Raw genomic sequence first — 13,272 nt, 5'->3', positions numbered from 1 at the left:
TTGAGTAGCTGCTCTGAATTCTGTAGCCCAAGGTGGGGCTGAACATGACACAACTGCCAATATTGTCAGACAAGACCTAGTAAATCCAACAGATGGAGAAGAGGAGGAGAAAGACTGAGCTCTCCCTATGGCACATGACTCCATTCCAGCGGAGGAATACCTCTATAGGTGACCCTGAACATCATGAGGAGGGACAGGTTCCTTTGCCCTTAATTTGGGCATCAGCTGTCATTTCAGTTGGCCAAAGGAAATTCCCAGGAGCTGCCAGGAAGAAGAGGTGCTCAGATGTTGTCCTGTCTCTTTATCAGGCTGCACATATCCTTGATCTATCTCTATTACCTGCACACCTCTTTGACCACTTCTGGCACCTCCAATGTCACCAGACATTTGCATCTGAACACCGCACTGCTGGCCTCCATCACCATTAGTTAGCGTGGGAGCTGAGACAAGGAGCTGAGACAAGGAGCTGACATGTAGGTGCCTCTTTAATGCAGACCTGCACTGAGGCAAGAGGAATCCCATCTTAAGTGGGTTTGTGGTGGGCATGGGAGGGAGCTGAGTCCCCTTCCAGCCCCAGGACTACAATCCCAGCATGAGATTCCTCCATGGACTCTGCTGACTCCCTTCCCTCAGCAGGGCTAAAGGAGATCCCTGCCTGTCAGTGTCTGCGTGTCCTGCCCAATGATGGCACAAGAAAGAGGCTGCCCAGGGAAGTGGTTGAATGACCCTACGTGGAGGTATTTCAAAGACACGTTGTTTAGGGACATGGTTTACTGATGGAATTGCTGGTGATAAGTTCACCATTGGACTTGGTGATCTTAAGGGTCTTTTCCAACCTCAGTGATTCTATCATTCTCGGAAAAGTTGATTCTTGGACCTAAGTCTGTCTCTCAGCAGAGCAATGACCCTGCTGGAAAGCAGTGTCTCTCCCCAGGTGCGGGAGGGAACATCAGTGATTGCTTCAGCCTGTTTCCCAGCAGGTTCCCCTGGAGGCCCAGGGACACCTGGAGGGAGCCCAGAGGGGGCAGAGAAAGTGCTGCCTTGGGCTGGTCCTCTGCTGCTGAGCTGGGCTGGGCTCCTGGGACAGAGGGAGCTCCTGGCAAGCAGGCAGCGCTGCAGAGAGACAGCTCTGCCCAGGAGCAGGGCTGGGGGCACTGCCTGCAGGCATCGAGAGGAGACCTGCAAGGCAGAGAGAGCTTAAAGGCAGCGTGGAGTGGGAGGATGCTGAGAGCTCACTGCGGGAGAAATCTTCACAGCCCTCTGCATGGTGAGTCTGTGGGTGCAGGGCAACAGAGCTTCAGTTCCTGCAGGGATCTCCGAACACTGGCACAGCTGACAGTGTGTGGGATCTGGCAGGGGGAATCTCTTCATTTCTCTGGCGCAGAGGAGGAGAAGGGTGTGCTCCAGAGCAGGGCTTCCCTGCTGCCCTGTCAGAGGGACAGGGCATGAGGGCTGCCTTCTCCTGGCACCAGCTGCAGGGCTGTGAAGCCGGGTGTGCATGCAGGGGTGCCCAGGGCTGTCCTTCAGAGCAGGGTCCTGGTGTTTCAGGGGCTGAGTGGTGGAGCAGGGACTTTGCTGCCTGCCAGGGTCAGCACTCAGCCTGCGCAGGGAGCTCCCCATGACAGTGTGGGGAGAAGGTGTGGGTGAAAGAAATGACCCCTGGAAGGGCAGAGCAGGGTGCTTCTGCTGTTGACAGCATGCTGCATGGGTCAGGTTTGCTCACAGCTTAAGCTTGGGCATGGATTTTGGAGAAGAACGTCAAGGCAGCATTTACCTTTAAGGTAAGGAGTCTTTGCTATGAATTTTTCTCATCCTCATCAGTGGTTGTGCAGTGTGACATTAAAATATATTTCTCCCCTCTGGAGAAGGCACCGAGATTCTAGTTGTTCTTAGGACTTGTTCTCAAGTGCTCCTTAACCCCTGCATACACAGAGATGCCCCTGGGCAGTTCCCAGCGGCCAGGAGGGGTCTGCAGGGCAGAGCTGAGCACACAGCGGGTGGGATGGGGTCTGTGAGCAGGGACAGGGAGGAGACAAGGGGATGGAGAAGCAGCTGCTGACAGGGACAGCTCCAGGCAGCAGAGACAGGGGCAGGGAGAGAGCGGGAGCTGCTCCCAGAAATGCCATGGGAGGGGGGATTCAGGCACCTCCCTGCCATCACTGGAGAAAACCCATGGCCTTTTGTCCCACCCAGCAGAGCCTCTGCCCTTATGGCCATGGGGACTCAGTCACCTTCTCAGTGGCTTCAGCCCTGAAGAGAAGAAATTATCAAATGCCCTACCATCTGTCCCTGTCCTGCCTCCATCCATAGCAGCATTGTGACATCTGTCCAAGTTCCTCCTCCTGTCTCTAATCCTCTCTCTTTTTATCACTGGACTGGGACGGGAGGTAGGATTCAGATGCAGCTCACAGACCGAGCCTGCGGGTCTTGCCATATAGATTTATCCATGGGAGTTAAGTGTCCCAATCCTGTCCTAATCCCCAGGCTCCCAATGATAGAAATGAGAAACCTCTCCCTTCAGGACAACCCATCTTTAGGAGATTCACGTCTTTCCCTACCAAATGCACTCCTTAAGTGTGGTGGGGAAACCAGAACAAAAAGCACCAAAACAAATCCCTCGGATTTTGTCTGCTTTTTGTTGAATTGGAAGCGACAATGTTGAAAAGCTCTGTGATATAATGAGTGGATTTATTATGATATCACCCCATGTCCCTATTTACCTCCTGCTGGAGGTCAGGACTGACTCCTCAGGAGCCCACAGCAGAGCCCGCTGCTCCCAGTGGCACCCTCAGCCAGCACCAAGCACAGCTCATGAAAGGGACCTGCCAAAGGTCTTTCTGAAATAGGAGAGGAGGCTTCAGTGGGATTTCTATGAGAAATGCATTAAGTTTAGCTCAGAGAAGTCTCTTCTAACTTGTCACTGTCTTTACCCTCTTGAACAGTGCCTCATGCTCAGAAGTAGTGAATGTCCAACAGCAGCTCCATCACCGAGTTCCTCCTCCTGGCATTTGCAGACACACAGCAGCTGCAGCTCGTGCACTTCTGGCTCTTCCTGGGCATCTACCTGGCTGCCCTCCTGGGCAACGGCCTCATCATCACCACTGTAGCCTGCGACCACCGCCTCCACACCCCCATGTACTTCTTCCTCCTCAACCTCTCCCTCCTCGACCTGGGCTCCATCTCCACCACTGTCCCCAAATCCATGGCCAATTCCCTGTGCGACACCAGGGCCATCTCCTACTGGGGATGTGCTGCACAGGTATTTTTCTTTCTCTTCTTGGTTGTAACGGAGTATTGTGTGCTCACCATCATGGCCTACGACCGCTACATTGCCATCTGCCAACCCCTGCACTACGGGACCCTCCTGGGCAGCAGAGCTTGTGTCCACATGGCAGCAGCTGCCTGGGGCAGTGGGTTTCTCAATGCTGTCCTGCACACGGCCAATACATTTTCACTAGCACTCTGCCAAGGTAATGCTGTGGGCCAGTTCTTCTGTGAAATCCCCCAGATCCTCAAGCTCTCCTGCTCACGCTCCTACCTCAGGGAAGTTGGGCTTCTTGTGCTTAGTGCCTGTTTGGCATTTGGTTGTTTTGTTTTCATTCTTTTCTCCTACGTGCAGATCTTCAGGGCCGTGCTGAGGATCCCCTCTGAGCAGGGACGCCACAAAGCCTTTTCCACGTGCCTCCCTCACCTGGCCGTGGTCTCCCTGTTTATCAGCACTGCAGTGTTTGCCTACCTGAAGCCCCCCTCCATCTCCTCGCCATCCCTGGATTTGTTGGTGGCAGTTCTGTACTCGGTGGTGCCTCCAGCAGTGAACCCCCTCCTCTACAGCATGAGGAACCAGGAGATCAAGGATGCCCTGAGGAAAACGATGAGCGGGTGCTTTTCAGAAGCAATTAACTTTCGTTTTGCAGAGCACTCCTAATGTAACTCATTACAGGCTGTCGTGGTTTAACCCCAGCCAGCAACTAAGCACCATGCTGCTGCTCACTCAGTCCCCCCACATCCAGTGGGATGAGTGAGAAAATCGGGAAAAGAAGAGAAACTCGTGGGTTGAGATAAGAATGGTTTAATCAAACAGAAAAGAAGAAACTAATAGTGATAATGATAACACTAATAGAATGGCAACAGTAATAATAAAAGGATTGGAATGTACAAGTGTTGCACAGTGTAATTGCTCACCATCTGCCAATCGACGCCCAGTCTGTGCCCGAGCAGCGATCCCCCCACCCCCACTCCTCCCAGTTTATATACTAGATGTGATGTCGCATGGTATCGAATACCCTGTTGGCCACTTTGGGACAGCTGCCTTGGCTGTATCCTCTCCCAACTTCTTGTGCCCCTCCAGCTTTCTCGCTGGCTGGTCATCAGAAGCTGAAAATTCCTTGACTTTAGACTAAACATTACTTAGCAACAACTGAAAACGTCAGTGTTACTGTCATTCTTCTCATACCTAACTCAAAACATAGCACTATACCAGCAACTAGGAACACTATAACTCTAGCCCAGCTGAAACCAGGACACTATCCACCCCTTATTCTGTACCATTGACCTCATGCTTACTTCCCATACCTTCAGTTACATCCTGGTCAATAATCATCACATTTTCCGTCCTTTTGAGATGCATAGACAATTATATATATGTATACAGACACAGAGATATCATTCCTTTAGGTTATGGGTCATGTTTTTATGAAAAGTTTATTTAGTTCCCGACTCTGGGCTCCGTCTGTCATAGCAGTCTTTCTGGGCAGGAGGGATGGTGCAAAGTCCACTAAGTCAGCAGAGCAGGATTGGGCTTCAGTGTGGTGTGACAAGCAGGCGACATTGGACACAGTAGGACGACGGTGTACACCGTTGGATTGTTGCATGCTGGAGTCTGTTCTGGTTCCATCAGTACTGCATTTCACTCAGTTTTATCACAGTTCATTCTTGCTTGAGCTAAGTGATTCTTACTGTAGTACTATGGATGTAGCAGATAACAATTATAGTACTGATAGACAGTAGCAGGGTTATATAGCAACTAATGTCATACAGTTTAATTCTGGCTATTCTCACTTAAAATCATATCCCCTTGAGGCACACATTGGACTTCCCCATCTTTTCGCATCACCCACCAAGTGCACCGGGCCCTTGAGCAAAAGCAATCCCACCAATGGGTTTACCTTTGCCTGAGGCAGGACTAACCCAGACTGTCTTCCCTAACATATGTTTTATGTGCACTACGGGGACTTTTTCCCCTCCTACAGTAGGTTAAAGTTCTGACTGGGCAGGGCCACCCCGACTGGCAGATCCTCTGGGGTTGGCTAACCAGGTGGCTCTTGCTAAATGTGTATCCCAATGGTTGAAGGTTCCACCCCCCATTGCTCTCAATGTAGTCTTTAACAGTCCATTGTATCGCTCAATTTTCCCACAGGCTGGTGCATGATAGGGGATGTGATACACCCACTCAATGCCATGCTCTTTGGCCCAGCTGGCCATGAGGTTGTTTGGGAAATGTGTCCCGTTGTCTGACTCAGTTCTTTCTGGGGTACTGTGTCACCATAAGACTTGGTTTTCAAGGCCCAGGATAGTGTTCTGGGCGGTGGCATGGGGCACAGAATATCTTTCCAGCCATCCGGTGGTTGCTTCCACCACTGTAAGCACATGGCGCTTGCCTTGGAGAGTCTGTGGGAGTGTGATATAGTCAATCTGCCAGGCCTCCCCATATTTCTATTATTTCAGCCATTGCCCTCCATACCACAGGAGCTTTCACTGCTTGGCTTGCTTAATTGCGGCACATGTTTCACGTTCATTGATAATCTGTGCAATAGTGTCCATGGTCAAGTCCACCCCTCGATCACAAGCCCATCTCTATGTTGCATCTCTTCCCTGATGGCCTGAAGTATCATGGGCCCACCGAGCCATAAATAGCTCACCCTTATGTTGCCAGTCCAGGTCCACCTGAGCCACTTCAATCTTGGCAGCCTGATCCATCTGCTGATTGTTTTGATGTTCTTCAGAAGTGTCCCGACTCTTCAGTACATGAGCATCTAATTTTCCAACCAGATTCTCTAGCCCGGGCACAATATCTTGCCACAGTGCGGCAGCCCTGATGGGTTTACCTCTGTGCTGCCAGTTGCTCTGCTTCCATTGCTGCAATCACCCACACAGGGCATTTGCTACCATGCATGAGTTGGTATAGAGAAAGGGCACTGGCCACTTCTCTCCTTCAGCAATGTCCTGGGCAACTGGGGTTTCCTATGCGAGCCCGTTGTGTGATCAGTGCGACCCACTGACTCCATGTGGCATCAGTTGCCCCTGATGAACATCCAGCCCAGCACTGGCAGTCGGGGTGCCAAGAGGAGGTGTGTTTCAATACCAACCACTTCTGAGACAGCTCGAACTCCTTCATAAGCTGCAAAAATCTCTTTTTCAGTTGGAGTGTAGCAAGCCTCAAATCCTGGATATCCCAGGCTGCAAAACCCCAGGCGTCAGCCTTGGGTTTCCCCAGGTGCTTTCTACCAGAGGCTCCAGGTAGGGTCATCCTCCCCTGTTGCAGTATAGAGCACATTTTTAACATCTTCTCCTGCCCGGACTGGCCCAAGGGCTACTGTATGAACAACCTCCCGCTTAATTTGTTCAAAGGCTGGTTGTTGTTGTGGACCCCACATAAAATCATTCTTCTCCTGGGTCACTTGGTAGAGAGGGCTTACACTCAGACTGTACTTTGGAATATGCATTCTCCAAAAGCCCACAACACCTAAGAAAGCCTGGGTGTACTTTTGACTAGTCGGTGGAGAAATAGCTGCTATTTTGTGGATCATGTCCATTGGGATTTGACAAAGTCCATCTTAAGATATTATTCCTAACAAGTGGATCTCCCGTGCAGGTCCCTTGAACTTACTTTCCTTTATGGCAAAACTGGTTTTCAGAAGGATTTGGATTATTTTCTTCCCTTTCTCAAAGATTTCTTCTGCTGTGTTGCCCCATACGATGATGTCATCAATGTATTGCAGGTGTTCCGGAGCTTCCCCCTTCTCCAGTGCAGTCCATGGCAAATGGTAGGCCTGTGTTTCCGCCCCTGGAGCAGCTGATTCCAGGTGTACTGGACACCCCGCCCATTAAAAGCAAACTGTAGCTGGCACTCTGCTGCCAGAGAGATTGTGAAAAACCCACTGTCGATGTCCAGTGTGGCATACCACTTGGCTGCCTTTAACTAAATCTGTATTGACGTTCAAGCATATCCAGCACAGCAGTACTCAGCGGCAGCGTGACTTCATTCAGGGCATGATAGTCTTCTGTTAGTCTCCACTCCCCATTAGACTTTCACACTGGCCATATGGGATAATTAAAGGGTGAGCAAGTTTTCCTAATCACTCCTTGGCTCTCCAATTGACAAATCAATTTGTGGATGGGAATCGGGAAGTCTCGGTTGATGCAATATTGCTGCTGGTGCACCGTTGTGGTAGCAATTGGCACTTGTTGTTCTTCAACCCTCAGCTACCCCACAATTGAAGGGCCTTGAGAGAGAACTGGCAGGGTAGACAGCCGTTCAACTTCCTCCATCTCCCTTTGGGTCCTTAAAATACCGTCTCCTGTGGTTGTCTAGGCCAAGGATGCACGGAGCCTCTGGACCAGTCACAATGGAGTGTTTCTGCCACTCATTCCCAGTTAGGCTTACTTCAGCTTCCAGTACAGTTAACTCTTGGGATCCCCCTGACACACCAGAAATACAGATGGGTTCTGCCCCTTTATAACTTGATGCCACTAGAGTACATTGTGCGCCCATGTCTACTAAAGCCTTGTACTCCTGTGGGTCTAACGTGCCAGGCCATCAAATCCACACAGTCCAATAGAACCAGTTATCCCTTTCCTCCACCTGGCTGGAGGCAAGGCCTTCTAATTCTGGTCAGAGTACCCACTACTCACTCCTCATAAAACTGGCTCAGAAGTACCTTGAAGAGAATCAGAAATAAGATCGGCCCTCCTACTCTCTTTGGAAACTGGAGCAGCATTTATCCTGGTAGAATCCCCTTTTGTGGTGGTTTTTCCTTGCAACTCACGTACCTGTGCATTTAGGACCGAGGTCGGTTTTCCAGCCCATTTCCTCATGTCCTCCCGTGGTCACATAGGTAAAACCACAAAGCACCTTTTGGTGAGTACCTTCTATATTCTCTCTCTCTGGCAGAGGAATGCTCACTCCTAATAGCTGAGACATTGGTCCTTCCAAGTGGGGAGTAGGATATATCCTCTTTCATTTGTTGGACATCCTGGGACAGCTTCTCCACAGCCGAAATGCAGGCTTGTAGGGAGAAGGAGAGATTTTCTTCGTATTGCCGGAGTTGGCGAGCCACTTCATGCACTGTTGGTGCCTCTTCGTCTTTCCAGGTCATTATCACCAGTGAGTTGGCATAGGACAATGGTGCACTCCATACAAACTTCTGCCACATGGGTCATGTGCATTGGACTTTGTCTGGATCTTTGGGTAATTGTGGGTTGTCTGGATCGTAATGAATTTTCTCTAGCACAGGTAATTCCCTCAGGTATTGGATACCTCTTTCCATGGTGGTCCACTTGCTTGACTGACATAGAACATCTTCCTTAAAGGGGTAGCTTTCCTTCACGCTTGACAGGAGTCGCCCCCAGAGGCTGATGGCTTGTGTCCCTCTTCCAATTGCCTTGTCAATGCCACCTTCCCTGGTAAGTGATCCCAGCTGCTTGGCTTCCCTACCTTCTAATTCCAAGCTACTAGCCCCATTGTCCCAGCATTGGAGCAGCCAGGTGATAATATGCTCACCTAGACGATGGCTGAAATCTTTTTGCATATCCCACAGCCCACTCAAGGATAGGGACCGGATTATTACCTGTGGTTCTGCCTCTTCCTCCTGTTCCTGTGATGACCCTGGTTCACCTTCATACTGCGCTAAGCGCGCTGACTTTTTTGTATATTTCTTTTTCTGTATGGAGGCAACTGATGCTGGTGCAGGTTGGTCCGCTGGTTCAATTGCAGTACCGCTCGCCGTGTTTTGGATAACTGCAGTGTCTGTTGCCAAGGTTTGGGTTGCAGCAGTGGTCGTCGCCGGGGCTGGAGGGACCTCCGTGCCCGTTGCTGAGGTTTGGGTAGCTGCCGTGCTCATTGCTGGGGCTGGAGGGGCTGCAGTGCCTGTCGCTGAGGTTTAGGTAGCCACAGTGCTCGTCGCCGGGGCTGGAGGGGCTGCAGCGCACATTGCCGAGGTTTGAGTGACCGCAGTGCTCATTCAGGGCTGACCAAAAGTTCAAGCATGGGATTAAGGGCACTGTCCAAATGCCTCTTCCACACTGACAGGCATGGGGCATCCACCACCTCTCCAGGAAGCCTGTTTCAGGGTGTGACCACCCTCTTGGGAAAGAAATGTTTCCTCACGTCAAGTCCGAAACTTCCCTGACAGTGTGGTAGCAAATGTCCCTTGGTGCATTGGTAAGGAATGGTGAGGAAACCATGCATACTCTCTACTTCTCTGCAAAGTTCCTGCAGAGGAATCCAAACCTCTGTCTTTCACCTCTGGCATCACCACAACCAAAGGAATGTCTGTGGCATTAGTGCCCTTATTTACATAGTCTGAAGGTACAGGTCAATTTTGGCACCAACATACAAAATGACAAGGAGAGTACCTCTCTTAATCTCTCAGTACTCAAAATACTAAATCCTAAAGGAAAAGGAGACTTGCCTGGGTTTCAGATAAGAAACATGCTTAGGAGCACAGCCTTCCGTTCCCTTGCTCATTCTTGGAGCATTTTTGAAAGGTGCGTACAATATTTGCCTGCTTCCAGTCATCAGGAAGTTGCCCCAGTCTCTACGACCTTGCAAAGATGGTGGCGAGTGTCCTTACAGTGACATTGGCCTGCTCGCTCTGCTCCCAGGGATGCTGCCCCTCCTGTCCCATAGACTGGTAATGATTGTGTTTGCTCAAGTGATCCCTGGCTTGACACCCATCCACCTCTGGCTGTTTTCCTCCAGAGTCCTGCCTCGAGGCACAAAGGCTTGGGAGACCTTGCTGGGGAAGACTAAGGCAAAGAGGACATAGAGTATGTCAGCTCTATCTACACCTGCCCTTACTACAGTCAGCAGTGGCCACATACTATCTTTGGGTTTTTTTCCTTAAACTCTTCGTGAAGGAGTAACAGCTTCTCTTGCTGACCTTGAACCTCTTTCAAGGTTATACACTAGGGAAGCATTGGCTTCCTTAAAGCCATCCCTATTTCCAATTTCCTCCATCATCAGTCCCTGCATCCACCTCCTGAATGCTTCCTTTCTTCTATGGAGCCTCTTGATGTGCTCCTTCTTTAGCCAAGCTGCTCTCCTGAAATGTCTGGTTGTTTGCCTGCTCAGCAGTCTGGACAGTTCTTGTGCTTGGAAGATGCTTTCCTGAAAGACCAACTGTACTGACTGCTGCTGACCTGGAGTGCTGCTGCCCATGGCACTACTACAAAAAGTGCCCTGACGAGGCTAAAATCATCTCCCACTATTTCATGGCCACTGCAGCCCAGGCCGATGCTACTTTCCACATCCATGATCAGCACTCCCTCCCTTGCAAGGACCAGATTCAGGTGAGCATCACCTTTGTTGGCCTGGCACCTGTGCAAAGTTGTCCCAACAGATGCCCGGCACCTGCTGGACAGCATGCATCCTGCTGTGCTCCCCTTCCAGGGAGTGTCAGGGTCATTAAAGTCCCCAATAAGACCAGGGGTCATGGAACTGGAGTCTTCCCTGGGTTGCTTAAATAACGCTTATTCCACTTCCTTACCCTGGTTGCAGGTTCTTCATCTCCTACCAAGATGCCACACTAAGGGTCCTCTCCTCTCACCCACAAGGGCTCACCCAACCTGTTGCACGTCCCATAGAGGAGCTCCACACAGATGACAACTCCTTCAGATGGAGGGCATCCCCCTCCTCATCATTCCAGCCTGCCTTTCCTGCACAGCCCACAGGCACCATGGCAGCACCACTGTGAGCTGTCCCACCACCCCGCGCCATTTCTTCCATCAATGTCAAAAGTCTATAGTGGCACATGGCACTGCAGCTCCTCCTGTCTGTGCCCCAGAATGAGGGCATGGGAGCACATTTGGACTGCAGCACCTCCACTGTGGCACTCACTCAGTAAAAGCTCAGACTTGTCACAGGCAAACCCAGTACCAAATGCCCAAGACCCAATGTCTGCAAAAGCTGTGCTTGAGACCAGAAACATGCTGCAGGGGATGGCAGATTGCAACGGAAAGCCAGCAGAACCTTTTCCACGTGCCTCCCTCACCTAGCTGTGGTCTCCCTCTTTATCAGCAATGCCACGGTTGCCTGCCTGTAGCCCCCCTTCCATCTCCTCCCCATCCTTCGATCTGGTGGTGGCAGTTGTGTACTCGGTGGTGCATCCAGCAGTGAACCCCCTCCTCTACAGCATGAGGAACCAGGAGCTCAAGGAGTCTGTCAGGAAAGGGATTTCATGGATGTTGGTCAATCTTGATAAACTTTCCATCACCCTCCCCAAGTGACCTCTAGTGTATTGCAGTGCAGGCCTGTACTTTATTATGCATTTTTTTTGTTAGCATTGCCTGTATTCTTACTTATGGTTAAATTGTTCCTACATAATCGCTTGTATTTAGCTCACTCTCCTCAGAAAGGAACCCCTCTCTCTCTCTCACCTCACAGCTGTGTAAATGTGTTCCTAACACTGTTTCAGAGTCGATTCTATCATAGCATCTCTATAGAAAAATGCCATCTCCCCATGCAGTTCCTCAAGATTTGGATGCTCTTCCACAGATGATGTCAACAACAGGCCCAGGAATTTCACCCCAAAATGGCCTGAGTAAAAATCTCATTTTCACACTGGTATCTGTTAGAGAACAAGGGTTGGATTTAGGACACGTCCCTTGTTGTCTATTGACAGTGGAGGTGGTGAATGCTCACTGGGAGACTGTCATACTGTGCTGACCTAATGTGTGACAGGGCAGAAGACATCCTCTGGGAGAGGAATCTGGAGCTGCCTGCTGAGCCCGTGAGATGTGCGTGGACCGTGTGTGCCTGGGGTGGACACTGACTGGAGCCCCACAAAGTGAGAGGCGGCCCAAGGCGGAGTCAACCAAAAGGAAACTCTAAATCCAGGTATCTGCAAGGAAACAAAGATGGACACAGCCAACCCAACACAGACCAACACCAAGGGGCAGCAGCACCTTGACAGCAGCATTTACACAACCATGAGCAACACAATGGGCCCAATCCCGTTCCCCCTCTCAGGCTGATCGGATGCAAAGGTTGCGCGAGCGATCTGTCTATTAGAATTGAGCACCAAAGCATGTACACACATTCACACCAAAACACACACAGCAGAGAGCCCACTCACACAGAAAAAAGACAGGAGCAGAATTTAATAAATGTTGTAGTTTAACCCCGGTAGATAGTTAAGCAGAACGCAACTGCGGCTTGCTCATTCCTCCACAGCAGGATGGGAGAGATGTCGGGTAAGGTAAACTGAGAAAACTCGTGTACTGAGATAAAAATGGTTTAATAAGTAAAGCAAAAGCTGTGCACTCAAGCAAAGCAAAATAAGGAATTCATTCACTGCTTCCCATCGACAGGCAGGTGTTCAGCCATCTCCAGGAAAGCAGGGCTCCACCATGCATAATGGTTACTTGGGAAGACAAACACCGTCACTCTGAACCCTCCCCCTTTCCTCCTTCTTCCCCCAGCTTTTATAGCTGAGCATAACATCGTGTGGTACAGAAGATCCCTTTGGTCAGTTGGGGTCAGCTGTCCCAGCTGTGTCCCCTCCCCACATCTTCTGCACCCCCAGCCTACTCGCTGGCAGGGCAGCGTGAGAAGCAGAAAATGCCTTGGCGCTGTGCAAGCACTGCTCAGCAATGACTAAAACATTGGTGTGTTAGCAACACTGTATCCAGCACAAACCTAAACCATAGCCCCACACAAGTTACTATGCAGTTAATTAACTCTACTGCAACTGAAACCACTAGAATAAGCAGGACAGACCATGGTGATCAGGCACAGGCTTTGGCCAGACCAGCACTGACCAACCACCTCCCCAGAGGCACCTGGCCCCTTGCAGCCCTCTCCTTCCCAAACTTCCACAGGCTGCTTCTTCCATGATATGCCGTGACCCTTCTCTTTCTCTGCCATACTCTCCACCACAATTCATAACCCTCACCAATTAGTTTTTGCACAATGGTCTCAGATTTTCTCCGTTTGTACCCAAATGTGATAGCTTGGACACCATTGCCTTGGTCCTCTGGGACTTCAAGGGCATC

The 13,272-nt window shown here is 50.5% G+C and overlaps 1 pseudogene; it reads left to right on the top strand.

The window, feature by feature from the left end:
- The first annotated feature begins 1,221 nt into the window (after nt 1-1,221).
- Nucleotides 1,222-3,925, top strand: LOC142025765 (olfactory receptor 14J1-like; annotated as a pseudogene).
- Nucleotides 3,926-13,272: the final 9,347 nt, after the last annotated feature.

The sequence above is a fragment of the Buteo buteo genome, chromosome 30, assembly GCF_964188355.1.
Source record: "Buteo buteo chromosome 30, bButBut1.hap1.1, whole genome shotgun sequence".
Lineage (NCBI taxonomy): Eukaryota > Metazoa > Chordata > Aves > Accipitriformes > Accipitridae > Buteo > Buteo buteo.
Note: the sequence above shows the minus strand (reverse complement) of the source record. Positions and strands in the feature narration are given on the sequence as shown.